Genomic DNA, 13,759 nt, shown 5'->3' on the forward strand with positions numbered 1-13,759 from the left:
GTATGTAGGTGCACGAGTGAGTGTCGAATTACGTGAGGCTTATTTGATCGAATTGAAGTTTGTAACAGAAGACTGTTGTACTGATATAAGGATATGTACGTGGCATTACGGCAACTTTGAGAAAAACGACCACGACAGTTTTACCTGTTGTTCACACGCGTATATGCCCTCTCATTGGCTAGAATAGTCCCCCCTGATCTCGCCTGTCTTTAATTGAGGACATGTATGTTCATTGTTAGAGCGGTCACTTGGCTATCTTGTCAATATAATAGATCATCTTTGATTTAGTCTCGTGACAGCTGGCGCTTTCGTGGAGATCATATTTCGCTCTGGTCGCAGTAACTCATTTAGTTTATGCTGATGACGAAAAGGACGATGACCAAGGGCAGTGTTTGGGTGAAGTGAATTAACAGCACATGTAATTCAACTAGTAATTTAACTACATTTTGCAGTAGTTGAACTAAATTCAAATCTGGTTTCAGTAGTCAATAGAAATTGTTTTGCCATGTAGTAGTGTAGGTACTACACACTAGTTATTTTGTTAAAAGGCCAGAGAATATGGATTAAATAGGCAGTCATTTCCTTTCTTTTTCGGCATTAGACCTGTCAAATTCTCACTTGACACATTGTGTTAGTGTTTAATACATTGTTAACATATGACCCCAAAGTGATATGTTCTTGCATTTTGTAGTCTATAACATTTAAGATTTACATATGCGTTTTTCACGAAGTAGTTTGTTTTTTCAAAGTAACTTTGGTTAAGTAAACAATATTTTTCTTAAAATGATACGTTTGTATTTTGGCAATGAAGCCCTTTATGTATGTACTTCAGTCAGATGAATGCTTGGATACCATGTTTATGTCACTGCCTGCAATTTGAAGGAAGTTAACTAGCGTTAGCGCAATTACTGAAATTCTATAGCAATTGCTAGTAGATAACAGAATTCCAGTCATTGTGCTTACGCTAGTTAGCATTGGTTCACAAAACTACTTCTAACTTTCTTATTACTGGATGTAGAGACATAAACATGGTATCTGAGTTCATCTAACTCTGGGGAAGTAGATACATCCTGAACTGTCACTTTAAGGATAGCTTTAGTGTAACTAAACTTCTTCCAGTGTAAAGTAATTGGTAGCTTGTAATTCTCTCTTTCTCTTCTCTCAGAGGACCTGAACTCTAGGACCATGCCTCAGGACTACCTGGCCTGATGACTCCAGTCCACCTGGTCGTGCTGCTGCTCCAGTTTCAACTGTTCTGCCTGCGGCTATGGAACCCTGACCTGTTCACAAGACGTGCTACCTTGTCCCGAACATGCTGTTTTCGACTTTCTCTCTACCGCACCTGCTGTCTCTAACTCTGAATGATCGGCTATGAAAAGCCAACTGACATTTACTCACAACCACTGTGATTATTATTATTTGACCCTGTTGGTCATCTATGAATATTTGAACATCTTGGCCATGTACTGTTATTATCTCCACCCGGCACAGCCAGAAGAGAACTGGCCACCCCTCAGAGCCTGGTTCCTCTCTAGGTTTCTTCCTAGGTTCCTGCCTTTCTAGGGAGTTTTTCCTAGTCACTGTGCTTCTACATCTACACCTGCATTGTTTGGGGTTTTAGGCTGAGTTTCTATATAGCACTTTGTGACATCGGCTGATGTAAAAAATGGCTTTATAAATACATTTGATAGATAGCTTGGTAAACTATACTGAACAAAAATATAAACGCAACATGCAACAATTTCATTGATTTTACTGAGTTAAAGTTCATATGAAGAAATCAGTCAATTGAAATAAATAAATTAGTAAATTAATAAATAAACTACAGACCCTGGTTTGATCCCGGGCTGTTTCACAACCGGCCTTGAACGGGAGTACCATAGGGAGGCGCAGCGTCGTCCGGGTTAGGGGAGGGTTTGGCTGGTGTAGGCCGTCATTGTAAATAAGAATTTGTTCATAACTGACTTGCCTACGTAGTTGAAGAAAAATGAATGCATCTGTTGGTCACATATACTTAAAAAAAAAAAATGGGCCTCACAATGGGCCTCAGAAATACGCTTTTTGTGCGTATGGAACATTTCAAGGAGCTTTTGAAACATGGGACCAACACTTTACATGTTGCGTTTTTATATTTTTGTTCAGTGTATATTTTCAGAGTAGCTTACCCAACACTGCTCACGGGATATTTATGTATTTACAGTATCACTAGCTAGAGAGCAATTGAAAAAATTGACCTATTTAATTTCCGCAATAATTTTAACAAAAGTAACTTTGCACACTTTTCATCTAAGAGGACTCTTCGGAACCTTGCCTATGGAAAAAGGGCTTCTAATAGGCCTGCAGATCTACTATGTGTACAGTAACAATGTAAATAGGCCTACAGTATACCTGCACTGTAATTATTATGTGTACCTATACTGTAATATTATAATTGCAATGTAAATACATTTTACATTGACCACTTTTTACACAGAAATGGCTCATCGATGAATAAGGGAAGTTATACCCAGATACAAAGACTTGCTGTAGATGTTTGATCACAGTTTATACACATTACTGTACACCTACCTCTATGCTAGTTTGTGCTATATATTTTAAAGGTTTTGCCACTTATGATATAAATAGGCATAGGATTACTTGTAGAAGATACTAGCAAGGCTACTCTGTGTAAAAAGTTGGAATATCTCTTCAGACAATGTATTGGTGAAGACATCTTGACCTAACTTTACAGAGAATGCTTAGAAACATACATGGGTTTCCATTACCTTGTCTAATCCATTGTGTCACATATCACATCAGCAGCATGGGAGACATGTTCCAACAGGATACAAAGGGAGATGGAGAGATTTTTTTATTGATGTCACTAAATAGGGTCACTATGCTATTAGCTAAAGAAGTATAAAACTGTGTTGGATGAATTGCATCGCACAGGACTATGGGTGACTTAAGAAAACTGCGACCACATCTGTCTCCTCTAACTAAATGACAGCTGTAAAAGTCATTTGCCGGGATGCAACAGGATGGGGTGACATGTTTTAAATCCTCAAACTAAACTCTCGCATTGAACCCTGCCAGTTTGAGAGCCCAAGATAGGGCCCCACGGGACACCATCCCCCACTCCCTGCACCCTCAACCCCCTAGACCCCCCAGTCCAGAATCACAGGCGGGCTGAACGCAGGCATCGAGCTGTAACGACAGTGCACTTGTCTGCCCCGTTATAATGAGCTGCTATTTACAGCAAATAAGGTGGCTAAGAGAACACAGGCCTAAATGAAGCACTGGGGAAGCCGCCACTCCCCTGAGGGCAGGGCCAAGGGCCTGGCAGGGAGGCAGGCCAGCATTGAGGGACTTCTTATTCCTTTCTCTGTGGACACACTTCTGAGCTTTAATGGGAGACACTCACCAATCAATGGAATAGGTTAAAGGAGCCATTGCATTCCAATAAATGTATGCTGGGCCCACCCGACTATGGCATTGGAGTGAAGTGAAGCACAGTGTGACATAAGCAATGAAAAGTGCAGCCCTGGAAATATTAGAATCTAATAGGAAAATAATACATCCAGGGCATGATAAAGAAGTTGAATAATGACTGGATGTTAGAATAAAGAGGGTTCTCCTTGGATCATTGGGTGCACTTGCAGACATTTTTCCTTCTGTTTAATAAGAACTCATCACTATTTTTTAACACTAGATTACCTAGTCTGGTCCCAGATCTGTTCGTGCAATAATGTCAACTCCTTGTCATGGAGCCCAAACATATCTGGGACCAGGCTATAGATTACCCTATGTCCTAGAAATTGAATAATTTCTATTCATAAACCAAGGCACACTTTTCACAATCAACTTTGGTAACGGTATATAGGAGGTCAAAGTGGGACTAGGTCAGTGGTTCTCTAACCATATTTCTTGCCACATCCAAACCGGGAGGACCCAAGAGGAATTGGCTGGCTGGCTCCTGACTGATCCATTTGGGAAACACTGGTAGGCTTTAGGCAGCAAATAACTCTTTCATAATAGTTTTCAGAAATATAAGGTGGTGGAACCGTCACCTTTCCTCCGTCAATATAACTCCTGGTTATGGTCAAGGATGCCCAGTAATGGAGTAAGCTTTCTCTTTCTGTTCGTAAGCATGATAATGTTTTTTAAAACTCAGTATTGCAGGACCTCAAGGCTGCACTGTACTTGAAGTCCACTACAAAGGATAGCATTTGTAAAACTACTGGGGCCGATGTCCCAGACCCAGATTAAGCCTATAGTCCTGGAATAAAAATAATTTTCGATGGAGAATCTTCATTGAAAGTGCATTCCAGGACTAGTCTTAATCAGTGTCTGGGAAACCAGCCCAGAAAGTATACAATTAGTCATGCTTTGTTCTTTCATAACTTTTACATTATACATTTCAAGAAATGTGTGTCTTTCAGGAAGTGGTAATGTGAGGAATCTGTACACACTGCAGATTGAGTCAGCGGGAAGAGTTGTCATTCTAACTGGAACTGCTTTCATGAAATGACAACATAGAAAAGCATTTGGGTGAATAAAGTGGCTTGCAACACAAAGTCAGACAGACAGACTGTAACGTCTGCTTTCCTCCTCTTCGTCTGAAGAGGAGGGGTACGGATCGGACCAAAACGCAGCGGTTGATGAATACATGAAGATTTATTAAACGAAGACGAAACACGAAGAACACTTGAATAGATTACAAAATAACAAACGACGTAGACCGACCTGAACATAAGAACTTACATAAACACGAAGAACGAACGAACAGGTACAGACTAGCACAAACGAAACAGTCCCGTGTGGTGCGACATACACAGACACAGGAACAATCACCCACAAACAGTGAGAACAGCCTACCTTAATATGGTTCTCAATCAGAGGAAACGTAAAACACCTGTCCCTGATTGAGAACCATATCAGGCCAATAGACAATGAACCTAAACATAGAAACACATAACATAGAATGCCCACCCCAACTCACGCCCTGACCAACTAAACACATACAAAAACAAGGAAAACAGGTCAGGAACGTGACAGAACCCCCCCCTCAAGGTGCGAACTCCGGGCGCACCACCTAAAGTCTAGGGGAGGGTCTGGGTGGGCATCTGTCCACGGTGGCGGCTCCGGCTCCGGACGTGGTCCCCACCCCACCATAGTCAAACCCCGCTTCCGTAGCCTCCTCCAAATGGCCACCCTCCAAATTAACCCCACTGGACTAAGGGGCAGCACCGGACTAAGGGGCAGCACCGGACTGAGGGGCAGCTCCGGACTGAGGGGCAGCTCCGGACTGAGGGGCAGCTCCGGACTGAGGGGCTGCTCATGGCTGGTTGACGGCTCTGGCTGCTCATGGCTGGCTGACGGCTCTGGCTGCTCATGGCTGGCTGGCGGCTCTGGCTGCTCATGGCTGGCTGGCGGCTCTGGCTGCTCATGGCTGGCTGGCGGCTCTGGCTGCTCATGGCTGGCTGGCGGCTCTGGCTGCTCATGGCTGGCTGGCGGCTCTGGCTGCTCCTGTCTGGCGGAAGGCTCTGGCTGCTCCTGTCTGGCGGAAGGCTCTGGCTGCTCCTGTCTGGCGGAAGGCTCTGGCTGCTCCTGTCTGGCGGACGGCTCTAGCGGCTCCTGTCTGGCGGACGGCTCTAGCGGCTCCTGTCTGGCGGACGGCTCTAGCGGCTCCTGTCTGGCGGACGGCTCTAGCGGCTCCTGTCTGGCGGACGGCTCTAGCGGCTCCTGTCTGGCAGACGGCTCTGAAGGCTCAGGACAGACGGGCGGCTTTGAAGGCTCAGTACAGACGGGCGGCTTTGCAGGCTCAGTACAGACGGGCGGCTTTGAAGGCTCAGTACAGACGGGCGGCTTTGAAGGCTCAGGACAGACGGGCAGTTCAGGCGGCGCTTGGCAGACGGGCAGTTTTGGCGCTGCTGGGCAGACGGCAGACTCTGGCCGGCTGAGGCGCACTGTAGGCCTGGTGCGTGGTGCCGGAACTGGAGGTACCGGGCTAAGGACACGCACCTTCAAGCTAGTGCGGGGAGCAGCAACAGGACGCACAGGACTCTGGAGGCGCACAGGAGGCTTGGTGCGTGGTACCGGAACTGGAGGCACTGGGCTGGAGACACGCACCACAGGGCTAGTGCGTGGAGGAGGAACAGGGCTCTGGAGAAGCACAGGAGGCTTGGTGCGTGGTGCCGGAACTGGTGGTACCGGGCTGAAGACACGCACCATAGGGCTAGTGCGTGGAGGAGGAACAGGGCTCTGGAGACGCACAGGAAGCCTGGTGCGTGGTGTAAGCACTGGTGGTACTGGGCTGGGGCGGGAAGGTGGCGCCGGATATACCGGACCATGCAGGCGTACTGGCTCCCTTGAGCACTGAGCCTGCCCAACCTTACCTGGTTGTATGCTCCCCGTAGCCCGACCAGTGCGGGGAGGTGGAATAACCCGCACTGGGCTATGTAGGCGAACCGGGGACACCATGCGTAAGGCTGGTGCCATGTATGCCGGCCCGAGGAGACGCACTGGAGGCCAGATGCGTTGGGCCGGCTTCATGACATCCGGCTCAATACTCAATCTAGCCCTGCCAGTGCGGGGAGGTGGAATAACCCGCACCGGGCTATGCACACGTACAGGAGACACCGTGCGCTCTACCGCATAACACAGTGTCTGCCCGTACTCTCGCTCTCCACGGTAAGATCGGGAAGTTGGCGCAGGTATCCTACCTGACTTCGCCACACTACCCTTTATCCCCCCCCCAAGAAATTTTTGGGCTTGACTAACAGGCTTCCTACCGAGTCGTCGTGCTGCCTCCATTCGCCGGTATCCCTCCTCACACTGCGCCAGAGAATCCCAGGCGGGCTCCGGCACTCTCCTTGGGTCGATCGCCCACCTGTCGATCTCCTCCCACGTAGTGTAGCCCAGATCCTTCTCCTGCTTCCGTGCTGCCTCCTCATACCGCCGCCTCTCGGCTTTAGCTGCCTCCAGCTCTTCACGAGGGCGGCGATATTCTCCAGGTTGTGCCCATGGACCTTTACCGTCCAATATTTCCTCCCATGTCCATGAATCCTGCGATCGCTGCTGCTGCCTTGAATCACGCTGCTTGGTCCTGTTGTGGTGGGTGATTCTGTAACGTCTGCTTTCCTCCTCTTCGTCTGAAGAGGAGGAGTACGGATCGGACCAAAACGCAGCGGTTGATGAATACATGAAGATTTATTAAACGAAGACGAAGACGAAACACGAAGAACACTTGAATAGATTACAAAATAACAAACGACGTAGACCGACCTGAACATAAGAACTTACATAAACACGAAGAACGAACGAACAGGTACAGACTAGCACAAACGAAACAGTCCCGTGTGGTGCGACATACACAGACACAGGAACAATCACCCACAAACAAACAGTGAGAACAGCCTACCTTAATATGGTTCTCAATCAGAGGAAACGTAAAACACCTGTCCCTGATTGAGAACCATATCAGGCCAATAGACAATGAACCTAAACATAGAAACACATAACATAGAATGCCCACCCCAACTCACGCCCTGACCAACTAAACACATACAAAAACAAGGAAAACAGGTCAGGAACGTGACACAGACAGAACAGGATAGATGACAGAAGTACTCTTTAAAGGCCCAGTGCAATCAAGTTTGTTTTTCCTGTGATTTGTATCATATAACTAACACTAAATGTGTGAAAAATGTGATCAGTGATATTTCCTGACAGTTGCTGGTTGAAAATATAATTTACACAGGACCTTCTAATCCTGTAGGTTTGGCATGGGTGGAGTTTTGGCTTGCTGGGTGACATCCCCAGGCAGTATATGGTCATAGACCAATAACAAAGAAAATTCAAAACCTCTGCCAATAACAGCTCGTTTTCAGGTTACATATCCCTCCCATTTGGCCCCTCCAATTAGGCCCCTCACTCAGACCACTCCCAGACAGTCCTAGCAAAATTCTTGCTTGAGAAATAGACTTTTGCTGAAAAACGTTTTATTTTTTACAATGGGAATGGGAAAGTATTAGAGTAAGAAAGGACATTGAGATAAAAACAGCTACAGAACTTTTTGGGAAATATATTTTTAAAGATTGAGTTGTATTGTTTCCAGAATACCTGTCAGCTACTTGTTTGAGAAGGAGTTCTCAGGCAGGCAAGCAGCCTGACAGCAGGTCACGGGTAATTTCTAGCAGTACAAGAACACCACTCTGTATGGACACTCAGTGGACTGACAGACATAGGTACCATCTATAAGGAATAATTTGACAATCTCTCTGAATATGACAGCAGCTATTGTTTTCTCTATTCTTTCCAATGGCAGCTGTGCACAGTGGTATCAACCAGGTATGCGCACCATTGGTGGTGGATGAGGTAAATTCCCTATTACAAAGTAAAGTGCTAAACACGGAAATACACCAAATAAATCCAATCTATTGTTATCATTATGGTAATCTCGGTTAACCCTTAAGTCTCCGTAATTGGTCAGCTGCTCGATTAAGTTACGGGTCCATACATGTTAAGAGAAGAGATGCTAGAACAAGGAGTGGAACCAGAACAAAGAGCTCCACCCTATCTCTTTGTTACGGGCCAAATGTCCCATCCGCTTCCGAAATTCGAAAGATGCTAACACCTGCAAAACCGTAATTTGTCCAAATAACCAGTGCTGAAAAATCCAAACACCGGAACTACTGCTGCTCGTTATCCCACGCATCCCATTCCTTCCCGACATATTCTACCGGTACCAGTTATGTTTACGTAGATATGTCCATGAGAGATTATCATTACATAATTCAAGAGATGCCCACTACACACATATTTCAACACATACTTGACTTCATACCTTGCTGCAACACTGTACTGTACGTACATAAAATGTTTTCCTCTCTCTCTTCCAAAGGGAAAATGGGTAGCATATGTTGCAACTTCCAAAATATGTAAACTGCAATAAAAACCCATTTCTTTATCATGTCATCTTCTACTGATGCTATTTTCAAATTTCAATCTTTAATTTGTTGGGTGACCATTATTTGCCCTCTTCTCCTCTTATGCGTGACTGTTATTAAAGGAGCAATCTGGGATTGGTAGATACATTTTTGGACGCATAAATTAATGCTATATAGCCATTGAATCTTGAAGAATATAATTTATAAACGCCTCATGAGCTCAGTTCAACTGTTGTACGCCATCAGAGCCTAAAATATAAGATTATTTTACCTCATCATTTGTAGGCAATGAGATTGTAAACAAACTTAAAACATGGCTAAAACTATAATTTCGATCTCATGGATGGTTAGTCCTTGCTTCAATAGCTCTGTTTAAAAATTTGAGAGTGGTTACATTTCTTCAGCACAGCTGTTTACCAAATCAAGGGGTGAGGTCACCGCTTTGTTGTTTTTCAAATTCTGGATTGCCCCTTTGAGATGTTAAATGGAGTGTTTCACTATTATGGGATGTGTCCCACATGGCACCCTATTCCCTGTGTAGTGCACTAATTTTGACCAGGACCCATAGAGCTCTAGTCTAAAGTAGTGCACTATATAGGGAATAGCCTAGGGTGCCATTTGGGACAGTCCCATGTTTGGTCTGGAGCCATCTCCGGGGACTAGGGATTAACAATGAGCTGCCTGTCTCTAGTGGCTGTGTTGACAGACTTCATGTTGTTATGATTTACAAGGTGCTCTACAAACAAGCATCATTATTAATGCTGTAACACAGGGAAAGATATCATTCTCTATTATCTACTTCCTCCTCACTAATGCAAATCAAAAAGTTGACATTACAATTTCATGATGTGCTCATGAGGTATTTTCAGACAGTTAAATAGTAGTTGTAATATACATCTGCCAGATGACCTCTGTTTTTCAGTATATTTCTAAAACACATTTGATGCATACCAGTCTCATGCCCACATAAGTCAAATATACACTATGTAATGTGTGGTATGTTTATAAGGGGTCCATCAGGAATAACTTAAAAACTCAAGCATTCCAGTCCAAATACGGAGTGTGAATGGTGCTGCTTTCTAATTCCAAAATAGCACTCGCTTAAAAACCAAATAGCCATTATTCTTTCTCCCATGAATATGAAAAATATATATTTTTATTTACAAATTATGTTTTCTCCTCTCTGGTTATGTATATTAAAACAGTTATAATTATTACGTTATTACCAATCACTTAATGTTTTTAGCATACATAAATGATAAATTAGGAGTTTTTTTATGAGTTTGCATCATCATAAGAGTTTTTGCTCTGTTATGAACATGCTCTATATTGAAAACTTGACTGCTAGCATGCACATTTTTGGGAGTATTGCATTAACAGTGAACAAAATACAAAAAAAATGTTTTGAGTGTAGTATTACTTTAAACATACTATAGCAATATACCGGGTATATGTTTAATACGGCACAGAGACAAGACCTAACTCAGTTTCTTTGTGGATAACCCTTCCTTAATGACCTCAATATACCAACAGACAATTAGTCCATGTGACCTAAGACATTTGGAGCCTGATTGAAAATCACTGGACTTTCAGTTTCCCCCTAATTTTTCATTCTCAAAACTTAATTAAAAATAAAATTGCTTTTAAAGACTACCTGTTCATTGCTGGATAAAGATGACAGCTTTTGACAGCACAGGTAAATAATATCAGCAATTAAATGTTGAGATAAACAAAATGGCTTTGGTTTGTGAGTTACAAGATGTAAAACAGTACTAAGAGAATGAATGCTGCTGTAATTTTGTCTTTTTGCATGTGGTGCAACTTGAACAGCAATGCTTCCCTCTTCTGGTACACTGTGGAAGGAACAGTCTACCCTACTGGATACCAAGCATTTCTCTGAATGAATAAATGGCCATTTGCTATCTTAATATAATGCAACAATGACTAACCATATACGATATTAAGTTGCAAATGTCTTATTGTGAGCAAATCTATAAAGATAACAAACTCCATGCAATACAACAACGAGTGAATACTGGATACCTTCGTTATTTTTTACAACCTTTTTACATGCAAATGTGTGTTTGCTTGTGTATGTACAAAACTTACAAAAATGTGTTAAGTTCCTATGCCATGAACAAAAGAATGTGTGGGACTTTTGTGATGTATCATTGTTTACCGGCTCCCAGGTTCAACCAGCATGCATGTGAGCAATACAATTACCTTTTTTCAAAGGTTGCATTTATTAGTATCCATCATCTCTGCCATTACATCAATTAATACTGTTGACGGGTGAAAGATTGTCACAGGCCAGGCAGAAACCTTTTCCCATCCTTCACAGGGAGAAGTTTCCTCCTAGCGTTTTTTTCCACTGGCATTTACTGCTGTCATCCCAGAAACAACAGAGCCCAGTGGTGTCAATTATATTTGATTGACTGAGTAAAGCACACACAAATAAGCCAAAACAATGGACACAAAAATCTATATATGACTCCCCTTGTCAAATCAAGTGCTTGTCTCCTCCATTTTCATGTTGCACACTAGGCCTGGCGCCCCATGCTTAAACGTTTCCTCTCACACCATCACCCAATTAAACTCCCTGGGTCTTCAAAGGTGTGGAATGGCTCCCTGGGATATTGACTCAAACTGTTGTCCAATAAATGAGGTCTAATTTGTCAGTTTAACTTCACCCAAAAATTGCTTGTTTTTTGGAACATGAACTGCGATCTGCTCCTGTGGTATAAAATGAAAATGTCTCTCAACCGATTCCCAAACCGATGCATTTTATGAATGTATTCAATTGACACTACTCCCATCTGTGAATTATTGTTTGGCTAATTGTGTACCTATGGAAAATGTTTCATATTGTGGACTAAGATTAAAAACTACAATTAGTGAAGATCCATTAGATTCCTTTGGGATACTTACATGTAATAAATATAGGTTGATTTCCTGCAAAATACCAAACTATTGTTATGTATAATGTGTTACAGTAATGTTACAGTAATGTGTTTCTGATAGCATGAAGCCACAACATGTATAGTGGCTATAACAACAAGCTGACATTATTCTTGTTTTTAACATACATTTTGATGTCTGAACAAACCATATTGAAAGATTGTCTTAAGTGTCACCCCATGAAAAATATATGATCTTATTTAAACCCATCAGTCTCAATGATCTATCTCAATAGAATGAACCAATGACATACACTTTGATACACCCTATCTATTGGTTGAATTGGTTTTGAAAAACAGCATAGACCCAATGTGTTGCATCTATTTTTTTGCCAACCTCTGTCAGGCTCCTTAACGTGTAGAGTAGTCATCTTTAACTACACTTGCTAAGAAATGATTGAATGGGCTCAATTTAATGGACTCCTTTATTTCCTGTTATGATTATTTGTATGTAATGTATTTTTGTTTTATGAACCACTCCACACAAGACATTCCCTGCACAGGAAAATAAAGTTCCTTGAATTGAATACTTGGTCAATGGCCACATCACTTCGAGGGACACAACTTATAGTACATGTGTAATAACTGTATTACCTCATCATGATGCCATTTTATCTTGATTATGGATTGTGGTGAGCCAATACTGACTCATGACTGCATTTGGACTTACATCTGAGAATGACCCAGGTAATGTTTCAAACCGTAACAATTTCAGACTTGTTTTGAATCCACAGAATCATACAGACAAACAGGAGACAAGTAATGGTTTATTTCAGCTCTGAGTTTGTCGTAACTAATGGGAGGGCGGGCGCAAAGCATCATCAACATTTGGTTAATTCCGTCTTTGTGCATACAAAACCTAACAACTCTTTTACAAAATGTAAAATACACTTTATGTTTAACACCGCACATAGACTAGAGCAACTATTGCATTTGTACTGAGGGAAGTATCAAATTCATTGTTTGACATTTTGTCAAATGTGTGTTACACCAAAGATAAAAACAAAAAACATGATCAACCATTTATATTCCACCAGAGCCCTAACAATGCTATCATAATTAGAAAAGGACACGTGTTCTCATTCTCAAAGTGTGGTTATATTAAATCACTGCATTCAAACCTCTCATCAATACATGTCACTGATACAGACAGGAACTCAAATATTGGCAATAACCAACCACTGCATAGATAATGAAACTACGAATGACTAGAAGTGATGTGAAGGAAGATTTAAATATATACAGTGGTTTCAAATACACTGAACTAAAATATAAACGCAACATGAAGTGTTGGTCCCATGTTTCATGAGCTGAAATAAAAGATCCCAGAAATGTTCCATATGCACAAAAAGATTTTAAAAAAAATAATTTGCACAAATTTGTTTACATCCTTGTTAGTGAACATTTCTCCTTTGCCAAGATAATCCATCTACCTTACAGGTGAGGCATATCAAGAAGCTGATTAAACAGCATGATCATTACACAGGTGCACCTGGTGCTGGGGATAAAAGGCCACTCTAAAATGTGCAGTTGTCACACAACACAGATGTTTCAAGTTCTGAGGGAGCGTACAATTGGCATGCTGACTGCAGGAATGTCCACTAATTTACTGTTCATTTCTTTACCATAAGGCGCCTCCGACGTCCTTTTAGAGAATTTGTCAGTACGCCCAACCGGCCTCACAAACACAGACCATGTGTAACCATGCCAGCCAAGGACCTTCACATTCAGCTTCTTCACCTGTGGGATCATCTGAGACCAGCCACCCCAGCAGCAGATGAAACAGTGTTTTTTATTTAACTATTACTTAACTAGGCAAGTCAGTTAAGAACAAATTCATATTTACAATGACGACCTACCCTGGCCAAACCC

This window comes from Salvelinus namaycush, chromosome 1, assembly GCF_016432855.1.
Source record: "Salvelinus namaycush isolate Seneca chromosome 1, SaNama_1.0, whole genome shotgun sequence".
Taxonomy (NCBI): domain Eukaryota; kingdom Metazoa; phylum Chordata; class Actinopteri; order Salmoniformes; family Salmonidae; genus Salvelinus; species Salvelinus namaycush.